The following is a 25,360-nucleotide window of genomic DNA, read 5'->3' as shown; positions in this document are numbered from 1 at the left end:
ATAAACACACAACACAAGGCTTTTTAAAATATTTTATTATTCTGCTCCGGACGCCCCCCTGTCTTCGTTATTAGCTCAATTACCAGGGGGGGCTTCTTCTTCCGCTCTCCGGGGGTCTTCTCCGCTCTCCGGGGGGGCTTCTCCGGACTCCGGGGGGCTTCTTCCATCTTCTCCCCTCTTCCGCTCTTGACTCGGCGAACCCCGGTTCTTCTGCAGCTCTCCGGTGCCTTCTTCTTCAGCGCTGGCTGCCTGCTATGTTTGTGTGTTAGCTCGATTTCAAACAGGCAGCCAGCGCGGTCTTCTGTGGCGTCAGGGTCTTCTCTTCCTTTCTTCCGATGTTGCCTCGTCGCCTGTTGTCGCTGTAATGATGGAAGCGCGCCTTGCATCCCATTTATATAGGCATCACCGTCCCATCATGCTCCGGTAGGTACCCACGTGGTGGGTGCCTACCCACGTGCACCCACCACGTGGGTACCTACCGGAGCATGATGGGACGGTGATGCCTATATAAATGGGATGCAAGGCGCGCTTCCATCATTACAGCGACAAGAGGCGACGAGGCAACATCGGAAGAAAGGAATAGAAGACCCTGACGCCACAGAAGACCGCGCTGGCTGCCTGTTTGAAATCGAGCTAACACACAAACATAGCAGGCAGCCAGCGCTGAAGAAGAAGGCACCGGAGAGCTGCAGAAGAACCGGGGTTCGCCGAGTCAAGAGCGGAAGAGGGGAGAAGATGGAAGAAGACCCCCGGAGTCCGGAGAAGCCCCCCCCCGGAGAGCGGAAGAAGAAACCCCCCCCGGAGAGCGGAGAAGACCCCCGGAGAGCGGAAGAAGAAGCCCCCCCTGGTAATTGAGCTAATAACGAAGACAGGGGGGGCGTCCGGAGCAGAATAATAAAATATTTTAAAAAGCCTTGTGTTGTGTGTTTATTAACTTTAACTTTTTGCCTCCAGGTGAATGGATAGGGGTACGATGTACCCCATATCCATTCACTTAGGGTGGGGGGCCGGTATCTGGGGGCCCCCTTATTAAAGGGGACTCCCAGATTCCGATAAGCCTCCGCCCGCAGACCCCGACAACCAATGGCAAGGGTTGTCGGGAAGAGGTCCTGTCCTCATCAACATGGGGACAGGGTGCTCTGGGGTGGGGGGGCCCGCAGTGCGCCCCCCTGCCCCAGAGCACCCAACCCCCCCATGTTGAGGGCACGCGGCCTGGCACGGCTCAGGAGGGGGGGGGGCGCTCGCTCGTCCCCACTCCCTTCCTGGCCGGCCGGGTAGCGTGCTTTGGATACGGGTCTGGTATGGATTGTAGGGGGACCCCCTACGTCAATTTTTCGGCGTGGGGGGGTCTCCTTACAACCCATACCAGACCTAAGGGCCTGGTATGCTCCTGGGGGGGAACCCATGCCGGTTTTGTTTTTTACAAATTGACGTGGAGTTCTCCCTCGGGAAAGCATACCAAATGCCGTCGCTGGAATGGGCCTTTACAAGGTGTGACTAACTTTACACTTTGTAAAACGAGCCCTAATTTTACACTTGCAAAATAACACTTACGGCGCAAAAAGGAAGCTAGAAAGCTTTGTGGATCGCCTTAAGTGCTAATTTGCATACTAGCAACGGCATTTCGACTCGAAATGCCCCCAGCGGCGGATGCGGTACTGTATCCTAAAATTAGGCAGTGTAATTCAATTACACATGCCGGATCTTCTGTGTAACTTTGGAAAAAGCCTTTTGAGGATCGTTTCCAAAGTTACACACAGACTGAACAGCAGTTAAGTCGGAGTATCTCTTTTGAGGATAACCCCCTATAACTTTTGCGCAAACCAGTCGCTTATTGCGATTGTTTTTTTTATCAAAAATATGTAGAAGAATACGTATCGGCCTAAACTGAGAAAAACAATGTGTTTTATTTTTTTTTAAATTGGGATATTTATTATAGCAACAAGTACAAAATATTGTATTTTTTTCAAAATTGTCGCTCTTTTTTGTTTATAGCGCAAAAAATTTAAACCGCACAGGCGATCAAATACCACCAAAAGAAAGCTCTACTTGTGGGGAAAAAAGGACGTCAATTTTGTTTGGGAGCCACGTTGCACGACCGCGCAATTGTTAGTTAAAGCGACGCAGTGCCGAAAGCTGAAATTTCACCTGGGCAGGAGGGGGTATATGTGCCCAGTAAGCAAGTGGTTAAAAAAAAAATACATTCCATAGTTTGTTTCAGTGGGAGTAATTGCACCCCATCAATTGGTGTCAGAGTGAGGAATTGTGTCCCATCATTGATGTAATTGGGTCCCATTGTTGCTGTCCATAAGCAAAATTGTGCCCCATCTTTGCTGTCATTGGGAGGAATTATGCCCATCATTGATGTCATTGGACCCCATTGTTGGTGTCATTGGGAGGAATTACACTCCATTGTAGGTATCAATGGATACAAAGGGCCTGATAAAAGCAAGCAAAGGGCCACATGTGGCCCTCAGGGCCGCAGTTTGGAGACCACTGTGATAGACCAACACAAAGTGGCACATAATTGTGAAGTGGAAGGAAAATGATAAATGGTTTTCCAATTATTATTTTTTTACCAATAAATATCTGAAAAGTGTGGGGTACATTTGTATTCAGCCCCCTTTACTAAAATCTAGTGGAACCAATTTCCTTCAGAGGTCACCTAATTAGTAAATAGAGTCCACCTGTGTGTAATTTAATCTCAGTATAAATACAGCTGCTCTGTGAAGCCCTCAGAAGTTTGTTAGAGAACCTTAGTGAAGAAACAGCATCATAAAGGCCAATAACACACCAGACAGGTCAGGGATAACGTTATGGAGAAGTTTAAAGCAGGTTTAGGTTATAAAAAAAAAATATTCAGAGCTTTGAACATATAACACAGCACTGTTCAATCCATCATCCGAAAATGAAAAGAGTATGGCACAACTGCAAACCTACAAGACATGGCCATCCACCTAAACTGACAGGCCAGGCAAGGAGAGCATTCATCAGAGATGCAACCAAGAGGCCCATGGTAACTCTGGAGGGGCTGTAGAGATCCACAGCTCAGGTGGGAGAATCTGTCCACAGGGCAACTATTAGTTGTTCTCTCCACAAATCTGCCCTTTATGGAAGAGAGGCAAAAAGAAAGACATTGGGGTAGATTCAGGTAGGACTTACGCCGATGAATCTCGCTTTGCGCCGCGTAAGTCAAAATATGCGCCGCCGCAACTATGCACCGTACCCACAAAAATAGATACGCCTGAAATTAGGCTTCTTCCGACCGACGTAACTTTCCCCTGCCGGCGTATTTTAGGAGCATTTTTACGCTGGGCGCATCTTGCGCTCCCATTGTTTTCCTATGCAAATATGCAAATGAGGGAGATACGCCAATTCACAGACATGCGCCTGTCAGGCGCAGTCTGCGTGCAGCGCGCGCAAGTTGTACGCCCAGCACAAACTTGCTCCTCATAAAAGCAGGGGCAACTTAGCAACAGACGTCCACAGGTCAGCTGGATAGCAGCTACAGCAGCACCGTTGCGGACGAGCTGAGCAAGCTGAGCACCCACACTTGCAGGACAACACATCTGTATGCCAACATGCCAGGTGCAGCCATGGTCCTAGCAATACTACTGTGTGAACCGACTCGTAGAAGGGCACGGGAGAGGATATACCGAACGCGCATGAACGTCTTTGGCATGGGTGATTCGGAGGTGTTTCACATTTTCAGATTCAGCCCTGAAGCCATCCAGGAAATAGCCACAACCCTGCATGATGACATCACCAGCAAGACACACCGCTCACATGCAGTGCAGCCATTGGTCAAGGTACTGACAACACTGCATTTCCTGCAAGTGGATCTTTTCAGCGTACAAGTGGAGTTGTGGCTGGGATGTCACAATCCACCATGAGCAGATGTGTGCACCAGGTTGTCCCCGCAATCCTCAGACGCATGTCCCACCACATCATCAAACCCACCCAGGAGCATCTGCGGCTGAAGGCAATGGCGGATTTTTATCAAATTGCAGGATTCCCACGCACCGTGGGGGCCATTGATTGCACACATGTGTCACTATGGCCCCCCCGTGACACAGAGCACATATACTGCAATCGGAAGCACTGGCATTCCATCAATGTACAGGTGATAGTCGATGCCCATTGCCTCATATGGCACGTCCGTGCCAAACACCCAGGGTCCAGCCACGACAGCTTCATATACCGTCAAAGCCCCATCTCCACAGAATTTGAACAGAACGTGTACAGGGACAGCTGGCTGGTTGGTGAGTGACATGGGTGTCAGGCATGACTGTCCGACCCCATGATGCAGACATCACGAGGGGCACATGCATGACTAACATCCTCCTGTCTTTTCCCTTCCAGGTGACGCGGCATATGCACTTGGACCCCATCTCATGACTCCATTCCGGAATCCCTAAACCCCAGGAGAGCAAAGATACAATGATGCACACGCACGCACCCGTGCAGTGGTGGAACGCACCTTTGGCCTCCTGAAGTCCCGTTTCCGATGCCTGGATAAGTCCGGGGGTACCCTGTTGTATTCCCCAAACGTTGTGTGCCAGATCATCGGTGCATGTTGCATTCTACACAACTTTGCCATGAGAAAGGGCCTGGAGATTGACATACGTGATGACCTGACCCCCGAACCACACAATCCCCCCCTAACCAACGCAACCCGGTCTGCTGAGGGAAGGTCAGTCAGGAGATGCCTCACAGTAGGCATCTTTGCACGTTAAACACACACATTCATCATGGCACAATGAGAATGCACACATGCACACCACTGTGGTCCCTAGCACACACCCCACATCCTCATCAAATTGGATTAGACCAAATTACACCGCACGGTACTTGGGAGCAGCAACGCCACACCAAGGCTCCAATTATGTCGCTGTACATTCATACACCATTCACACGGCAGAGGGTGACACCCCTTTGCTGGCAGGAGTGACACCCCCCCCCCCATTCACACACCAGTCACACTGTAGTTTACACTCCTCACCGTGTGTATGAACTACAACGCAAACAATAAAACTCAAACTTTGAGCATTACAAAACAATTAAATACAACTCATACTTTGAGCTAAGTCAAATCCAAAAATCCAGCTCATACTCTGAGCATAAAGAAAAATCATAATCCAGCTCATACTCTGAGCATAAAGAAAAAATAAAAAACGAGCAGAAGTATCCCAATAATTGAACATTCATCTGCTCTTCCGTTTTCCCAGGCTGGTGCCACAGGTGCCACGGCTCTGGCTCCTCAGTTGGCAGGATGGAGCCTGGCGTGGGGAGGGAGGGGGGAGGAGCATCATCCCCTGCTTGGTCACTCCTGGCAGGTGGTGCCTGCCTGCCCTCCATAGCGTTGGCCAGGCGGGTGAGCACAGAGTTGGTCTGTGCCAGCATCCTAAGCTGGCGGGTTGTGTTCTGATGCTGGTGCCGCCGGGTTTGTCTCCCCTCCTCACGCACAGCAGCAGTGTTGGCCTCTACAGCCCCTGCCAACCTGCTCACCTCCGCTGTGAGCACTGCTGTGGCGGCCTGCTGCTCCACCATGCAGGTGACCATCGCCACACTGTTGGAGCTGACTTCCTGCAGGCTCTCAGTAGTTTTGCTGCCCTGATCAGCCTGCAGGGTGAGGGCCTGCTGTAATGTGGCTGCGCATGCAGCCTGGGACTTGGCAGGGGAGGCCAGGCTGTCCGCCACCCGCCGCAAGTCTCCCACCATAGCCCCGATATGGCGGGTCTGCCAGCCCTGCTCCTCCTGCAGCCCTTCTCGGAGGCCTCCGGTTACACCCCTCGTCTTCCGAAGTGCCTTCCTGGGAGAAGGAGAGGCTGGGGCCTTTCCAGATGGGGAAGACGGGGAGGGGCTTGCCCTGGAGGGGGCTTCCCTGGAGGGGGCTGCCCTGGGGGGGTTGACCTGATGGTCGGGGAGGTGTTGGGGAGTCCAGGGGTGCTGGAATCCTTCTCGAGGTATATGGAGTCCTCCTGGTGGAGGTCAATAGACTCCTCCACAACGACCTTGATAGATGTCCTATGGGCACTCCCCTCCACCAACATTTCCAGGATTTCAAGGGGGGCCGACTGGACCACATGATGTTCTGGGGATGGCGTGGGTCGCCCTGCAGCCGACGACAGGCCAGCTTCATCCTCAACATCTGCAGATGACACAAAAAAAACACATGTTGGTGGACCCACACACTTGTCACATGTTCCCTTCCACCCCCTCACATGCTACACACCATATAGTAGATAAAACACACTTACCTGTCCCCATGTCCCGAACAGTGGAGTCATATCCTGGGACGCCCTCCACCTGCTCCTGTGACAAACACTGAGCAATAATCTCCTCCTCCGGTGTCAACCGTAATGGACAGGCTGGTCCTCCTCCCGTGCCACTGGCATGCTTTCGAATCAGGACCAATTTGTCCCGGACCCGACGCCGCATGTCATTTAGTTTTTTTTGTATATCATCCCAACTCTGGGTCTCATTGCCAATGGCATTAATGTCCAGGGTGATACTTTCGAAAATTGCCCTCCTCTGTGCCTTGCTTGTATTCTTGCGGTGGGCACCATGCAGGGCGGCGTCGTATTTGGTCAGTGCCGCCAACATAACCTCCATCTCCGCTGCATTAAAATTATGCTTCCTCTTTTTCTCCTTCTGAGGAGTTACCATTGCACGCTCAAACAAAATTACCTTGCTCGGGGGGGGAAGCAGGATGTAATTTTGCGGCGGACGGGCACATGTCTGGGCGTATTTATGCGCTCGTCGTAAGCCGGTGGGACGGCGTATCCCAGGAAGTAGGACGGGCGTAGTTGTGAGCATGCGCACAGGGAAGCGATCGTACGTCCACGGGACTGCGCATGCTCCGTCTATGATACACCGGGCGTAATCCACTGCTCAACATTCAGCCCATCATTTGCATAAGGGAACACCCACTTACACTTACGCCGGCTTGCGCCTTCAAATTTTCGGTACGCCGGCGCAAAGTTACGAGCAAATGCTTGCTGAATACTATGCTAACCTCACACAATTACGCCGGCGTAGCGCATATGAGATATGCTACGCCGGAATAAGGATGTGCCCATCTACCTGAATCTACCCCATTGTTGAAAGAAAGCCATAGGAAATCCCATTTGCAGTTTGGGAGAAGCCATGTGGGGGACACAGAAAACATGTGGAAGAAGGTGCTCTGGTCAAATGAGACCAAAATTAAACTTTTCGGGCTAAAAGCAAAACGTTATGTGTGGGGGAAAACTAACACTGCACATCACCCTGAACACACTGGGCCAGATTTCCATATAATGGCGTATCTATGCGGCGGCGTAACGTATCCGATTTACGTTACGCCGCCGCAATTTTTTCAGGCAAGTGCTTTATTCACAAAGCACTTGCCTGTAAAGCTGCGGCGGCGTAGCGTAAATCACGCGGCATAATTCAAATTCGGCGGGTAGGGGGCGTGTATCATTTAAATGAAGCCCGTCCCCGCGCCGAACAAACTGCGCATGCGCCGTCCGTAAAATATCCCAGTGTGCATTGCTTCAAATGACGTCGCAAGGACGTCATTGGTTTAGACTTGAACGTAAATGGCGTCCAGCCCCATTCACGGACGACTTACGCAAACGACGTAACTTTTTACAATTTTGACGCGGAAACAACGGCCATACTTAACATTGGATGCACCTCATATAGCAGGGGCAACTTTACGCCGGAATAAGCCTAACGTAAACGTCGTAACTTTACTGCGTCTGCCACGCGTACGTTCGGGAATTCGCGTATCTAGCTAATTTGCATACTCAACGGGGGATCCGACGGAAGCGCCACCTAGCGGTCAAAAAAAAATTGCAGTTAAGATCCGACGGCGTAAGAGACTTACGCCTGTCGGATCTAATGGATATCTATGCGTAACTGATTCTAGGAATCAGTCGCATAGATACGACGGCTCAGATTAGGACTTACAACGGCGTACATGGCGCTGCGCCGTCGTAAGTCCTTTGAGAATCTGGGCCACTATCTTTTCTATTCAACAGGCACAGGGAAGCTGGTCAGAGTTGATGGGAAAATGGATGGAGCCAAATACAAGGCAATCTTAGAAGAACACCTGTTATGCAGCGTACACACCATCACTTTATGTGATGAAAAAAAACAACATTTTTAAAAACGTCACTTTAAATGACAGTGTGTGGGGGAAAATGTTGTTTTATGTCTTGTGAAAAACGACAAAAAAAATTTGAAGCAAGTTTCAATTTTATGTGTCGTTTTTCAAAACGTTGTTTTTTACTTCACAGAAATTGACCGTGTGTAGCAAAAAACGACGTTTAAAAAAAGTTTTTACACCCGCGCATGCCCAGAAGCTAGTTATGAAGCGAGCTTCAATGGAATAACGTGGTGAACGTAACCTCGCTTTGCTAGAGCATTGTGAAAAAACGATGGTGTGTAGGCAACTTCGTCTTTGAAAATTGAAGTTTCAAAAACGTTGTTTTTTACTTCACAGAAAATGACGTTTTTTTTCATCACATAAAGTGATGGTGTGTATGCAGCATCAGAGTTTTGCAAAAGCTTGAGACTGGGGCGGAGGTTTAAAAAAGTCAAGTTTGGAAAAAAAGGAGTCATTTAAACAAAAATGTTGCTTTAGGAGCATAGGGCAGAAGTGACATTTTGACATCACTTCCGCCCTGCAGTGGTATAGAGAAGGGTGGAGGCCATCTTCCCCTCACTCATCTCCAGACCACTGATGTGAGAGGATCCGTTCGCCTCCACCGTGAGATAACTTTTATCAGCGGCAGGAGAGGCCCCCCTCCCGCCACTCTCCGGTGCAGCTGGAGGGGAGCCTCTTCAGCCACAAGTCCTCTGCAGAGACCACTTTCATCTGAAAGTGGACTGCCCGCTCTTGAAGAAGATACCGGGGTTATGGCAGATAGCTGCTGCCCTAACAACGGTATTCCTCTTCAAAGTAGCAACGTATAATGACAGCGGGCCGTCCGAAAGTGGTTAAGGCAGCTGGTCCTAGTTCTCAGTGAGAGAGTGTGTGTTTCCATGTGAGGAGGCAATGACTAAAAATCAAGGACTGGTCGGACTACGGAAACAGTAAGGCTCGGTAGAGCAGAAGTTTATTTTTGATTTGACTGATGGCAAGGAGCCTTTTTCTTCTGTTTGGGAATATCCTGTGGATTAAACATGATGTTTGCCTAAAGGAACTGTGAGTTTGTCTCTGCATTGAGTCTGATGTACTGTAGATATAGGCTACACTGGATGCAGTGTGTATTATATATATATATATATATATATATATATATATATATACATATACACTTATATATATCTTAATACACAGTCTTGCTCAAATAAATTAAACACTGAGCCGTAGAAGGTCCTTAACCCATCAGCAGGACAGGTATCTGCTCCTTTGTGTAAGGAGGATCAGGATGAGCACTGCCAGAGCCCTACAAAATGACCTCCAGAAGGCCACTGGTGTGAATGTCTCTGACCAAACAATCAGAAACAGACTTCATGGGGGTGGCCTGAGGGCCCAACATCCTCTAGTGTGCTCTGTGCTCACTGCCGGACACTGTGGAGCTTGTTTGGCATTTTCCATTAAACACCAGAATTGGCAGGTCTGCCATTGGTGCCCCATGCTTTTCACAGATGAGAGCAGGTTGACCCTGAGCATATTTGACAGACGTGAAAGGGTCTGGAGAAGTCGCTGAGATCTTTATGCTGCCTGTAACATCGTTCAAAATGACTGGTTTGGTGGTGGGTCAGTGATGGTCTGGGGAGGCATATCCATGGAGGGATGCACAGACCTCTACAGGCTACACAATGGCACCCTGACTGCCATTTGGTATCGGGATGAAATACTTGGACCCATTGTCAGACCCTACACTGGTGCAGTGGGTCCTGGGTTCCTCCACGACAATGCCCGGCATCATGTGGCGAGAGCATGCAGCCATTTCCTAGAGGATGAAGAAATTGATATCATTGAATGGCCCCCATGATCACCTGGCCTAAATCCAAAAGAACACCTCTGGGACATGTTTCGATCCATCCGGTGCCGCCAGGTTGCACCTCAGTCTGTTCAGGAGCTCAGTGATGCTCTGGTCCAGATCTGGGAGGAAATACCCCAGGACACCATTCGTTGTTTCATTAGGACCATGCCCTGATGTTGTCAGGCATGCATACAAGCACTTGGGGGCCATACAAACTACTGAGGACTATTTTGAGTTGTTGCAATGAAATTTCAGCAAAATGGACGAGCTTGTTGCATATTTTTTTCACTTCGATTTTTGGGGTGTCCTTGAATTCAGTCCTCTGTAGGTGAATAATTTTCATTTACATCAAATGATGTGCCATCCTTTCATTCCTAACACATTACCCAGTCCATAGCAATATATATATATCCAACATGATATCTGATATGTTTTTAAAGTGTTCCTTTATTTTTTTTGAGCAGTGTACTGTAGGTGCCCCGTCGCGGGAGCCAGCTCCGAGCCGGCTCGCCGCAATGGGGAAAAAGCCATCATAGAACGACGGGAGTCCGACTTGGATTCCCGCCAATTCTTGCCACGGCGTTTGGTATGAATCATGAGGGGGAACTCCACGCCAAATTTTAAATAAAAAAACGGCATGGGTTCCCCCCCAGGGGCATACCAGGCCCTTAGGTCTGGTATGGATTGCAAGGAGACCCCCCTACACCAAAAAAACGTCGTGGGGGTCCCCCCACAATCCATACCAGACCCGTATCCAAGCACGCTGCCCGGCCGGTCAGGAAAGGAGTGGGGACGAGCGAGCGCCCCCCCTCCTGAGCCGTACCAGGCCGCATGCCCTCAACATGGGGGGGTTGGGTGCTCTGGGGCAGGGAGGCGCCCTGCGGCCCCCCCACCCCAAAGTACCCTGTCCCCATGTTGATAAGGACAGGGCCTCTGCCCGACAACTCTGGCGGTTGGTTGTCAGGGTCTGCGGGCTTATCGGAATCTGGGAGCCCCCTTTAATAAGGTGGCCCCCAGATACCGGCCCCCCACCCTAGGTGAATGAATATGGGGTACATCGTACCCCTACCCATTCACCTGGAGGAAAAGTGTAAAAGAAAATAAACACACAACACAGGGTTTTAAAATAATTTATTAGTCAGCTCCGGGGGGTCTTCTTCGCTCTCCAGGGGGTCTTCTCACCCTCCGGGGGGTCTTCTTCCGTCTTCTCCGCTCTCCGCTGTCGTCTCGGCGCTCCCCGCTTCTTCTCCCGCTCGCTCTGGTGCCTTCTTCGGGGCTGGCCGGCGCTATCTTCTTTTTAGCTCTCTTACTAGCGGTGGCGCAGCCCGCTCTTTTTTGCCGTCTTCCGCCTTCTTCTTTTCTTCTTATGTTTACGCAATGCTTCCTACCACTGTAATGCCGGGTGCGCAGCTCGCACCGATTTATATAGGCCTCTTATGAAGTCACAGTCCCATCATGCTCCGGTCCCGGAGCATGATGGGACTGTGACGTCATAAGAGGCCTATATAAATCATCACGCACCGGACACCCGGCATTACAGCGGGAAGAAGCGTCGCGTCAACATAAGAAGAAAAGAAGAAGGCGGAAGACGGCAAAGAAGAGCGGGCTGCGCCGCTGCTAGTAAGAGAGCTAAAAAGAAGATAGCGGCGACCAGCCCTGAAGAAGGCACCGGAGAGCAAGCGGGAGAAGAACCGGGGAGCGACGAGACGACAGCGGAGAAGACGGAAGAAGACCCCCCCGGAGAGCGGAGAAGACCCCCGGAGCTGACTAATAAATTATTTTAAAACCCTGCGTTGTGTGTTTATTTTCTTTTACACTTTTCCTCCAGGTGAATGGGTAGGGGTACGATGTACGCCATATTCATTCACCTAGGGTGGGGGGCTGGTATCTGTTGGCCCCCTTATTAAAGGGGGCTCCCAGATTCTGATAAGCCTCACGCCCGCAGACCCCGACAACCAACGGCCAGGGTTGTCAGGAAGAGGTCCTTTCCTTATCAACATGGGGACAGGGTACTTTGGGGTGGGGGGGCCGCAGGGCACCCCCCTGCCCCAGAGCACCCAACCCCCCCATGTTGAGGGCATGCGGCCTGGTACGACTCAGGAGGGGGGGCACTCGCTCATCCCCACTCCTTTCCTGACCGGCCGGGCAACGTGCTTGGATACATGTCTGGTATGGATTGTGAGGGGACCCCCATGCCGTTTTTTCAGCGTTGGGGGGTCTCCTTGCAATCCATACCAGACCTAAGGGCCTGGTATGCCCCTGGGGGGGAACCCAACCCCCCCATGTTGAGGGCATGCGGCCTGGTACGACTCAGGAGGGGTGGCACTTCAAATGTCTGAAATCTTCAAATGTCTGAAATTTCTAATTTCCTAATTCAGAATTTTCAAATTTCCAAAATTTAGAATTTCCTAACTTTGAAATTTAGAATTTCAGAAATTTAGAATTTTCGAAAATTCGGCAATTTAAAATGTGAAATTTTGGAAATTTGAAAATTCGGAAATTAAAAAATTCGGAAATTTCGGAATTAACACATTTTTAATTAAAAAGAACAAAAACAAATTCGGAACTAAACAAATTGTCCGATGGAGCGTACACACAGTCAGATCAAACAGTCTGATTGTGTGTAAGGGCCTAAATGCTTACTCCTTAATAGGATTCCAAATCATCCTTACCCAATTTAGTAACATTTCATATTATAATGTAAATTCATCTAAATGCTATATTCTCAACACTAGGGGTGAGTCCGATGTTCGAGTCAAATGTAAGTTCGACTGGAACATCCATTCTTTAGAATTTTCAGATTTTCATTTTTACTTACGGATTTTTAAATTTTAAAATTTTCAAATCTTCAAATTTCTGAAATTTCTAATTTCCTAATTCAGAATTTTAAAATTTACAAAATTTAGAATTTCCAAACTTTGAAATTTAGAATTTCAGAAATTTTGAATTTTCGAATTTTCGAAAATTTTGGAAATTTAAAATGTGAAATTTTGGAAATTTGAAAATTCGGAAATTGAAAAATTCGGAAATTTCGGAATTAACAAATTTGTAATTAACAATAACAAATACAAATTCGGAACTAAACAAATTGTACGATGGAGCGTACACACAGTCAGATTGTCCGATCAAACACGTCCGTCGGACCGTTGTTGTCAAAAAGTCTGATTGTGTGTAAGGGCCTAAGGGCCATATCCTCAAAAGGGATACGCCGGCGTAACTGCTGTTACGCCGTCGTATCCCTGGGCCAGATCCACAAAAACCTGACGTAACTTAAAAAATCCAATTTAAGTTACACTGCCTTAGTGGGCCAGATCCACAAAAACCTGACGTAACTTAAAAAATCCAATTTAAGTTACACTGCCTTAAAGTTCCTGATCCACAAAGCACTTATCTAGAAATTTCAGGCTGTGTAACTAAAATTCCGCCGGCGCAAGGCGTTCCTATTCAAATGGGGCGAGTCCCATTTAAATGAGGCGCGCTCCCGCGCCGGCCGTACTGCGCATGCGCGCCGGCCGTACTGCGCATGCGCGAAGTTACGTTACGCCGAGTTTTGAGGATCGCGACGGCTTAAAGTTGCGTCGGGGATAAAAAAAATGACAGCGGCATGCATTCCTGAGGGAGAACTCCATGCCCATTTTCAAAGAAAAAAACGGCATGGGTTCCCCCCCCAGGAGCATACCAGGCCCTTAGGTCTGGCATGGGTTGTAAGGAGACCCCCCCACGCCGAAAAATTGACGTAGGGGGTCCCCCTACAATCCATACCAGACCCGTATCCAAAGCACGCTACGCGGCCGGCCAGGAAGGGAGTGGGGACGAGCGAGCCCCCCCCCTCCTGAGCCGTGCCAGGCCGCGTGCCCTCAACATGGGGGGGTTGGGTGCTCTGGGGCAGGGGGGCGCACTGCGGGCCCCCCCACCCCAGAGCACCCTGTCCCCATGTTGATGAGGACAGGACCTCTTCCCGACAACCCTTGCCATTGGTTGTCGGGGTCTGCGGGCGGGGGCTTATCGGAATCTGGGAGTCCCCTTTAATAAGGGGGCCCCCAGATACCGGCCCCCCACCCTAAGTGAATGGATATGGGGTACATCGTACCCCTACCCATTCACCTGTAGGCAAAAAGTAAAATGTAGTAAACACACAACACAAGGCTTTTTAAAATAGTTTATTATTCTGCTCCGGAGGCCCCCCCTGTCTTCGTTATTAGCTCAATTACCAGGGGGGGCTTCTTCTTCCACTCTCCGGGGGTCTTCTCCGCTCTCCGGGGGTCTTCTCCGCTCTCCGGGGGTCTTCTCCGGACTCCGGGGGGCTTCTTCCATCTTCTCCCCTCTTCCGCTCTTGACTCGGCGAACCCCGGTTCTTCTGCAGCTCTCCGGTGCCTTCTTCTTCAGCGCTGGCTGCCTGCTATGTTTGTGTGTTAGCTCGATTTCAAACAGGCAGCCGGCGCGGTCTTCTGTGGCGTCATCTTCTCTTCTGGTCTTCTGTTCTTCCGATGTTGCCTCGTCGCCTGTTGTCGCTGTAATGATGGAAGCGCGCCTTGCATCACATTTATATAGGCATCACCGTCCCATCATGCTCCGGTAGGTACCCACGTGGTGGGTGCACGTGGGTAGGCACCCACCACGTGGGTACCTGCCGGAGCATGATGGGACGGTGATGCCTATATAAATGTGATGCAAGGCGCGCTTCCATCATTACAGCGACAACAGGCGACGAGGCAACATCGGAAGAACAGAAGACCAGAAGAGAAGATGACGCCACAGAAGACCGCGCCGGCTGCCTGTTTGAAATCGAGCTAACACACAAAGATAGCAGGCAGCCAGCGCTGAAGAAGAAGGCACCGGAGAGCTGCAGAAGAACCGGGGTTCGCCGAGTCAAGAGCGGAAGAGGGGAGAAGATGGAAGAAGACCCCCGGAGTCCGGAGAAGCCCCCCCCCGGAGAGCGGAAGAAGAAACCCCCCCCGGAGAGCGGAGAAGACCCCCGGAGAGCGGAAGAAGAAGCCCCCCCTGGTAATTGAGCTAATAACGAAGACAGGGGGGGCGTCCGGAGCAGAATAATAAAATATTTTAAAAAGCCTTGTGTTGTGTGTTTATTAACTTTTACTTTTTGCCTCCAGGTGAATGGATAGGGGTACGATGTACCCCATATCCATTCACTTAGGGTGGGGGGCCGGTATCTGGGGGCCCCCTTATTAAAGGGGACTCCCAGATTCCGATAAGCCTCCGCCCGCAGACCCCGACAACCAATGGCAAGGGTTGTCGGGAAGAGGTCCTGTCCTCATCAACATGGGGACAGGGTGCTCTGAGGTGGGGGGGCCCGCAGTGCGCCCCCCTGCCCCAGAGCACCCAACCCCCCCATGTTGAGGGCACGCGGCCTGGCACGGCTCAGGAGGGGGGGGGGGCGCTCGCTCGTCCCCACTCCCTTCCTGGCCGGCCGGGTAGCGTGCTTTGGATACGGGTCTGGTATGGATTGTAGGGGGACCCCCTACGTCAATTTTTCGGCGTAGGGGGGGTCTCCTTACAACCCATACCAGACCTAAGGGCCTGGTATGCTCCTGGGGGGGAACCCATGCCGGTTTTGTTTTTTACAAATTGCCGTGGAGTTCTCCCTCGGGAAAGCATACCAAATGCCGTCGCTGGAATGGGCCTTTACAAGGTGTTACTGACTTTACACTTTGTAAAACGAGCCCTAATTTTACACTTGCAAAATAACACTTACGGCGCAAAAAGGAAGCCAGAAAGCTTTGTGGATCGCCTTAAGTGCTAATTTGCATACTAGCAACGGCATTTCGACTCGAAATGCCCCCAGCGGCGGATGCGGTACTGCATCCTAAAATTAGGCAGTGTAATTCAATTACACATGCCGGATCTTCTGTGTAACTTTGGAAAAAGCCTTTTGAGGATCGTTTCCAAAGTTACACACAGACTGAACAGCAGTTAAGTCGGAGTATCTCTTTTGAGGATAACCCCCAAAGTTTCTACCTAAGTGCCTGATCCACAAAGCACTTATCTAGAAATTTCAGGCTGTGTAACTAAAATTCCGCCGGCGCAAGGCGTTCCTATTCAAATGGGGCGAGTCCCATTTAAATGAGGCGCGCTCCCGCGCCGGCCGTACTGCGCATGCGCGCCGGCCGTACTGCGCATGCGCGAAGTTACGTTACGCCGAGTTTTGAGGATCGCGACGGCTTAAAGTTGCGTCGGGGATAAAAAAAATGACAGCGGCATGCATTCCTGAGGGAGAACTCCATGCCCATTTTCAAAGAAAAAAACGGCATGGGTTCCCCCCCCAGGAGCATACCAGGCCCTTAGGTCTGGCATGGGTTGTAAGGAGACCCCCCCACGCCGAAAAATCGACGTAGGGGGTCCCCCTACAATCCATACCAGACCCGTATCCAAAGCACGCTACCCGGCCGGCCAGGAATGGGAGTGGGGACGAGCGAGCGCCCCCCCCCCCTCCTGAGCCGTGCCAGGCCGCATGCCCTCAACATGGGGGGGTTGGGTGCTCTGGGGCAGGGGGGCGCACTGCGGGCCCCCCCACCCCAGAGCACCCTGTCCCCATGTTGATGAGGACAGGACCTCTTCCCGACAACCCTTGCCATTGGTTGTCGGGGTATGCGGGCGGGGGCTTATCGGAATCTGGGAGTCCCCTTTAATAAGGGGGCCCCCAGATACCGGCCCCCCACCCTAAGTGAATGGATATGGGGTACATCGTACCCCTATCCATTCACCTGGAGGCAAAAAGTAAAAGTTAATAAACACACAACACAAGGCTTTTTAAAATATTTTATTATTCTGCTCCGGACGCCCCCCCCTGTCTTCGTTATTAGCTCAATTACCAGGGGGGGCTTCTTCTTCCGCTCTCCGGGGGTCTTCTCCGCTCTCCGGGGGGGGTTTCTTCTTCCGCTCTCCGGGGGGGGGGCTTCTCCGGACTCCGGGGGTCTTCTTCCATCTTCTCCCCTCTTCCGCTCTTGACTCGGCGAACCCCGGTTCTTCTGCAGCTCTCCGGTGCCTTCTTCTTCAGCGCTGGCTGCCTGCTATGTTTGTGTGTTAGCTCGATTTCAAACAGGCAGCCAGCGCGGTCTTCTGTGGCGTCAGGGTCTTCTCTTCCTTTCTTCCGATGTTGCCTCGTCGCCTGTTGTCGCTGTAATGATGGAAGCGCGCCTTGCATCCCATTTATATAGGCATCACCGTCCCATCATGCTCCGGCAGGTACCCACGTGGTGGGTGCACGTGGGTAGGCACCCACCACGTGGGGGGCATTTCGTGTCGAAATGCCGCCTCGGGTATGCAAATTAGCACTCACGGAGATCCACAAAGCTTTTCAGCTTCGTTTTTTCTCCGTAAGTTTTAGTTTGCAAACGCAAAATTAGGGCTGCTTTTACAAAGTGTAAACTGTTTACACCTTGTAAAAACAGACCTTTCTGTCCAGCGACGCGATTTTTTAAAATTTTTTTTTTTTTTTTCGCGCCGTATCTTTTTTTTTTTCCCGACGCAACTTTATTGACCCGTCACAATCCACAAAGCTCGGCGTAACGTAATTTCGCGCTATGCACGTCGGGAAAATGACGTCACGAGCATGCGCAGTACGGCCGGCGCGGGAGCGCGCCTAATTTAAATGGGAATCGCCCCCATGAAAATAGGAACGCCTTGCGCCGGCGGAATTTAAGTTACACAGCTCAAAATTTCTAGGTAAGTGCTTTGTGGATCGGGCACTTAGGTAGAAATTTTAAGGCAGTGTAACTTAAATGGAAAAAATTAAGTTACGCTGGATCTTTGTGGATAACCCCCTAAATGCTTACAAAACTGAAGAGGAAGACTAGGACAGCCGCACTCCAGAAAACGTTCCTTTTTAATAAAACTGTTCACAAAAATAACATGTCACAGCAAAAATTAGGGAAAAATCTGACGCGTTTCACACTGTCATACAGTGCTTAATCATAGCTAGTGTGCATAGCAAACCGAAAAGGAATATAGGGCCAGATTCACAAAGAACTTACGCCGGCGTATCTAGAGATGCGCGGTATAATTGAAAAATGCGCCGTGCGTATCTATGTGCCATATCCTCAAAACGAGATACACCTGAAAACCATTTTTTCCGTCCGACATAAAACGATTACACCGGCGCATCTTTGAGCGCAAAATACGCTAGATGAACCATTGTTTTGCTAGTCAAATATGCAAATGAGGGAGATACGGCGATCCACAAAAGTACGCTTGTGCAGCGCAGGCTACACCCTGTGCGCATCTGCTGTTTTCCTGGCGGAAAGTTACACCTTATAAAAGCTGCCTTAACTTTGCACCAGACGTGTGCAGGTCAGCTTAAGCAACACCGTTAGGGACGAGCTGAGCACACACACTTGCAGGACAACAATCTGTATGCCAACATGCCAGGGGCATCCATGCTCATAGCTATACTAGTGACTTTAGAGGCATGCAGAAGGAGGAGGGCATGGAGGAGGAGGAGAAGGAGGGCACAGGAGAGGATATACCGCACACGCATAGATGTCTTTGGCATGCCTGCTTCTAAGGTGTATCGCACCTTCAGATTCAGCCCTGAAGCCATCATGGAATTAACCAGAACCCTGCAGGATGACATCACCAGCCCAACACACCGCTCACATGCACTGGAGCCACTGGTTAAGGTAGTGGCAACACTCCATTTCCTTGCCACTGGCTTGTTTCAGCATACAAGTGGAGTGGTGGCTGGGAGGGCACAATCCTCCATTAGCAGATGTGTGCACCAGGTTGTCCCTGCAATCCTGAGATGCATGGCCAACCAAATCAAACCCACCCAGGAGGACCTGTGGATGAAGACAATGACAGATTTTTATAGAATTGCCAGATTCCCACGCACCGTGGGGCCATTGATTGCACACATGTGGCACTACAGCCCCCCCATGAGACAGAGCACATGTACCGCAATCGGAAGCACTGGCATTCCATCAATGTACAGGTGATAGTCGATGCCCAATACCTCATATGGCACGTCCGTGCCAAACACCCAGGGTCCAGCCATGACAGCTACATATACCGTCAAAGCAACATCCCAAGGGACTTTGAACAGAACGTGTATGGGGACAGCTGGCTGGTTGGTGAGTGACATGGGTGTCAGGCATGACTGCCCCCCCCATGATGCAGACATCACGAGGGGCACATGCATGACTAACATCCTCCTGTCTTTTCCCTTCCAGGTGACTCCGCATATGCACTTGGACCCCATCTCATGACTCCATTCCGGAACCCCCAAACCCCAGGAGAGGAAAACTACAATGCTGCACACATACGTACCCGTGCAGTGGTGGAACGCACCTTTGGCCTCCTGAAGTCCTGTTTTCAATGCCTGGATAAGTCTGGGGGTACCCTGTTGTATTCCCCAAACTTTGTGTGCCAGATCATCGGTGCATGTTGCATTCTGCACAACTTCGCCATGAGAAAGGGCCTGGAGATTGACATACGTGATGACCTGACCCCCGAACCAGACAATCCCCCCTGACCAACTATTCCCGGTCTACTGAGGGAAGAGCAGCCAGGAGACGCCTCACAGAAGGCATATTTGCACAGTAAACACACACATTAATCATGTCACAATGAGAATGCATGCATGCACACCACTGTGGTCCCTAGCACAGACACATCACATCCTCATCGAATTGGATTAGACCAAAGTACACCGCACGGTACTAGGGAGCAGCAACGCTCCGCCAAGGCTCCAATTATGTTACTGTACATTCATACACCATTCACACGGACCTGGGATCACTTCTCCCTGGTCCTGGGGATCCCTACTCCACCACAAATGAGGGTGACACCTCTTTTTCCAGCAGGAATGTCACCCCCAAATTCATACATTATTCACACACATAAAACAAATCATAATCACAGTACAAATCAACAAAAAATAAGAAAAAAATTAAACCAAAAGCACATCTCCAATTAACGACGGCGTGAGCTACGCCTGGGCCAGCCACGGCCACGGGCCCTCAGGGGAGACTCATGGGGGGGAGCAGGGGAAGGAGGAGCCTCCCCTGGTGTCTGTCCACCTGCTGGCCTGCCCTCCAAGGCCACGGCTATCCTGTTCAAGCCCATAGTGAGGGCTGCCGTATTGGCCTGGACTGCCTGGGTATTGGCCTGGACAGCCTGGGTCAGGGCATTTACCTCCAGGGCCACGCCTGCTGTGGCAGCCTGCATGTCGCAAAAACAATTTATGTAGGCCAAGGAGTTCGTACCCACATCATTGACGGAGTCTTTTATGGAGACCAGGCTCTCCTCCATCTGGGCCAAAGTCTGGGTGACCTGACCCAGATGGTGGGTCTGACGGGCCTGGTCCCTCCTAAGATTTGCAGGCAGAAAGTCTGCCACCCCCCTGGTTTTCTGGGTGGCCTTCCTGCCTGCAGATGAGGCTTGTGGCCTGGGAGGAGGGGAGAGAGAGACCCTTGGGGGGAGCCCTGTTGGGGGAGGAGTGGGAGGGGCTACCCCTGATGGAGGCCTGACTGCTGCCAGCCACAGGGGGAGCCTCATCCAAAAGCCAAAGTATTTCCCTGGCAATGTCAATCTGATCCTCCTCAACCTCCCCCCTCATCCTCCTCATGAGGTGAGTTGTGGCCACTCCCCTGCCCTGAGGACTCCTGCCTTTTTTGGGGCTCTTCAGCAGCCTGATGTCCGGGGGTTGGTGCAGACTGGTCAGATGTCCCAGCACTCTCCTGGCCATCTGTGGATGACACAAAACATACACAGGTTGGAGGATCCACACACTTGGCACATATCCCCCCCCCCCACACACATGCTACTTGCCAGATATAAAAAAAAAAAAAAAACGTACCTGTCCTCACGGCCTCATCGGAGTCAAAGCCAGGCAGGCCCACCACTTGCTGGCTGTGGAAGCACAGGGCCACTGCACGCTCCTCATCAGTCCACCTGATGGTGCAAGGTGGTCCCCCTCCAGTGCCCCTGGCATGTGCTGTCAGCTTGGCCAGCTTATCACGGACCAGGCTCCTCAGATCATTGATCTTCTTTGCGATCCCACTGACGGTCCTCGTCTCCCCCCCCGCATTGATCTCATCAGTAATCTCCTGGAGGATCTCCTTCTTCCTGGCCGGGGTGGTGTCCCAGCTCTCAGGGCCATGCAAAAATCGCCCATGTCGGGTGATGGCCCTAGCAAGGATTTGCTTCTCCCGAACAGAGAAGTTGAGCTTTCTCCTCGTTGTTGCCATTTCACCATACAACACTCAGTACCAAACAGACACAAAAAGACACAGAACAAACCGACACAAAAAGACACAGAACAAACAGACACAAAAATCAGACAGCAAAAACCAGACACCAAAATCAAACAGCACAAACAGACAGCTAATACAGACACCAAAAAACACACAGAAAAAACAGACACAAAAAACACTCAGAAAAAAAAAACAGCTAATACAATCTCCTACTCCAATAAATCTTTACTATAACACTACTACACTAACCAACAAACAGCCACAGACAACAGAGCAAAAGCACTTTGCTTGCTGGCGCAAATTTGGGCGCAAATACTCTGTGGATACGGTACTTGCGTCACAAAATTGAGTCAGCGTAACGTAACAGAGATGCGCAACGCCGATCTAAATATGCGCCGCTCTACGTGAATCTGGCCTATATACTCTATCAAACAAATGTGGTGGGAGTCCTGAGAACTAATTAGTTAATCAGGACCTCCTGTGAATCCGGGTGTATCCAAACATGTGACTGAGAATTCTCCCCACACACCTGCTGCAACCTGGATATGCTAAACGTGTATGGTTCCTAATGTGTTGGAATGTGATGTGTGTGTTAACCCTAAAATGTAAGGGGAATGAGGTGAAAGTGATGTGTGAATGTAGATATGATGAAGTATAAGTGACAGTGTTGCACTGAATAGTGCATATGTATGAAATATGTGTTGATGAGCTAGTACGTCCGTGTGAGAGAATGTGTAAATGATTAATACGATAAAAAAGGTAAAAAAAAAAAAAAAAAAAAAGACCTTAAGCCTGGTGAATGTGGTGGTATGCAGGGAATGTGGGAATGTGAAATGATTGACAGGAACTGTGCTTGTGAAAAATCTATTATTATGGGGGAACCCATATAACAAATACATATGGTGGATTGACACTGCGAAGTGGTTGTACGTATATATTTGCTAATTTTTTTTAGATGGGCAGTCATATGGTCATGTATTTGTTTAATTGTAAAATTTGTTGAGAAAACAAATCAACGCTGTGTGAATAAAGCGTGTGTATATGAAAATGAATAAACAAAATAAGATAAAAAATATATATCTATATATAGGCAAGCTAAAGTGACTTTTAATTGAACAGATGGTATGTGTACTATATTATGTTGTTTTGTTTGATTATTTTGATACGCTGGATACATAGGATAGACTCCTGTTCCAGTGATAACTATGATTTATAAAACCATTAATCATGGCTCCAAAATTATCTAAGGCTGCTTTCACATTGCAGCGTGGAGCCGCGGTGATGGTATAGCCGCGCTATTTGTAGCGTGGCTATACCGTCGTATTTACCGCGATATTCGGGCGCTAGCGGTGAGGTTTTAACCCCCGCTAGCGGCCGAAAAAGGGTTAATACCACGGTATTATCGCGCTTTCCCATTGATTTCAATGGGAAGGCGCGGTATAGGAGCGGTGAACACACCGCTCCTATACCGCGGTAAAGATGCGGCTAGCAGGACTTTTGGTGCGCTCCTGCTAGCGCACCACTTCAATGTGAAAGCCTTCGGGCTTTCACATTGAACACTACAGGGCATGATTTTTCATGCGGTATAGCAGCGCTATTTTTAGCAATGTACCGCATGAAAAACGCCCCAGTGTGCAAGGGGCCTAAAGGTAATTAACGCAATCATGATTGTGATTTTAAGGAGACCTTCATGGAAAAAAACATGAGTAATATTAGGGCATGGAAACATGGATGTACTCATAATAATTGTTTATTTAGTGAACGTGTCACAATATCAAATCTAATTTTTTTTATGTTGTAAATATGCCGAAGACATGTAAAAAGGAAAAAAAACACAAATATTTTTATTATTAATATGCCATTATTAAACAAAAATGAAAAAATAAAAATTGAAATAAAATGTGACCAATGATGAGTTGCTATTAATATGGCAGATTTGAATTTAATTGTATGTTTACCAATCTAATTAAGAGATTTGGGGGGGGGGGGGGGCTAAATGTTATTCAGTAAAACGAAGCAACCACATTATATGGTATAGCTTATATTCGGCATAGATAGTGACAGCCAGAAGCCGACCTGAGTGTTGGTACCTTTTCCCGCTATATTAAAATCCCCAATTTTAAAAGATTGTAGAAGACATAGTGCATGTGCTATGATGGCGATCGATTGACGGGTTAGGAGCACAGACAACCCTCTGGGTCAAATGCTGTAGGGCGTGGTTGGTCTGTGACATATAAGGGGTTAATAGACTTATTTTGTGTAGGTGGTGGGACTCAATCCTGTGTATCAATAGACCTGGTAGACACCATGAGCACATTTCCTACCGGACTGCAAGCCATACACAAGGCAATGGCTATGCAATCCGGCGGAAAATTGCATGCAACAGTTGAATGCAATTGAATACAATGAAATAAATTACATTAGATTAAATTAAAATAAGAGTTAACAAAGTATTAAATTCAAAGTCATATGTGCAACTTCATAATACCATAAACAAGATGTACACATGCAGTTTCATAATACCATAATCAAAATATACATATGTGAACAGCATACCATATATGCTTTTATCAAAAAAAAGGCCATGTTGCTCTTATTAGAAGTTCTTATCAAATATGTGTGTGTTTATTCTCATATTGAGCACTGAAATTAAAGAAATGTACAGTACCGTAGACCTTTGACACTGGGCGATGTGTTGCATGTACAAACATCTTGTCTAAGTAAACCCCGTCCTTCTATTAACTACTAGACAGGATAACTTCCTTGTATAAAAAAAACTCCACACAAGGAGAATGAAGAGAAGTGGACGGGGAAGGATGAGATAGAGTAAGATTGAAAGAAAAAAGGTGGAAGCAAGAAGGAAAGGGGGGAGAAAGAGACCAAAGAAGGAATAGGAAAAAGAAGAAAAAGGGGGAAAAGCAAGCGGACAGAGGTAGAAAACCAGGGAGTAGAGAAAAGGGGAGAGAAAGAGGGAAAAAAGAGAAAAAGAAAAGAAAAAAAGAAAGAAAAGGAAAAAGAGGGGAGCTAGAGAAAACAGAAGAACTCTGACATTAATGATGACGGGGGTGCAGACCCACATCCCCCCAAATAGATGGGGGAGAGAAAGCAAGAGAGCCGAAAAACACTGTTCAGTCAAAAAACGTCTGATTGTGTGTAAGGGCCTAAATGCTTACTCCTTAACAGGATTCCAAATCATCCTTACCCAATTTAGTAACATTTCATATTATAAAGTAAATTCATCTAAATGTTATATTCTCAACACTAGGGATGAGCTCGATGTTCGAGTCAAATGTAAGTTCGACTGGAACACATATTTTTTAGAATTTTCAGATTTTCATTTTTACTTACCGATTTTTAAATTTTCATGTTTTCAAATCTTCACATTTCTGAAGTTTCTAATTTCCTAATTCAGAATATTCTAATTTCCAAAATTTATAATTTCCTAACTTTGAACTTTAGAATTTCTGAAATTTTGAATTTCCAAATTTTTGAAAAATCGGAAATTTTTTATGTGAAAATTCGAAATGCCGGAAATCTGAAAATTCTGATATTTCAGAATTAACAAATTTGTAATAATAAAAAAAAAAAACGTATTCGGAAACTAAACAAATTGCAAATGTCTACAGCAATCCCACTTGATTTATTCTATAATATGACCGACATACACCTCATCCTTTGAACTTTATATATATATATATATTTTTTTTTTGTCTTGCTTTTCTATTTTAAACTGTATGGTGTTGTTTTAATAGGTAAGGGTTCACATATACCTTAAGGCATGGATGTGATGGTGGAGAAGGTAAGTTGGCATTGTGTGCTGTCATATACTTAGATCTCTATTAGGGTTGTCCCGATACCGATACTAGTATCGCTATCGGGACCGATACTGAGCATTTGCGCGAGTACTTGTACTCGCGCAAATGCTCCCGAAGCTTCGTCCGATACTTTTTTTTTCAGAGAGAGCGGGCGGAGCGGGAGTGGAGAGCGGGTGGCGGGGAGGCGGCGAGCGGAGCAGTGCAGTCCTCAAAGAGAAAGCCAAGACCCCCCCCGCCGCCGTCTAGTTGATAAGCACGGGGAACAATACAGCTTTCATTTGAATAGCTGTGTGTTCCCCCACCGCGCCTCGTCATATATAGGCCCTCCCCCTTGTCCGGGCACTTTTATAGACAG

Source organism: Rana temporaria, chromosome 1 (genome assembly GCF_905171775.1).
Source record: "Rana temporaria chromosome 1, aRanTem1.1, whole genome shotgun sequence".
NCBI classification, from domain to species: domain Eukaryota; kingdom Metazoa; phylum Chordata; class Amphibia; order Anura; family Ranidae; genus Rana; species Rana temporaria.
The sequence above is the reverse complement of the archived record's forward strand: the minus strand, read 5'-3'. Positions refer to the sequence as shown.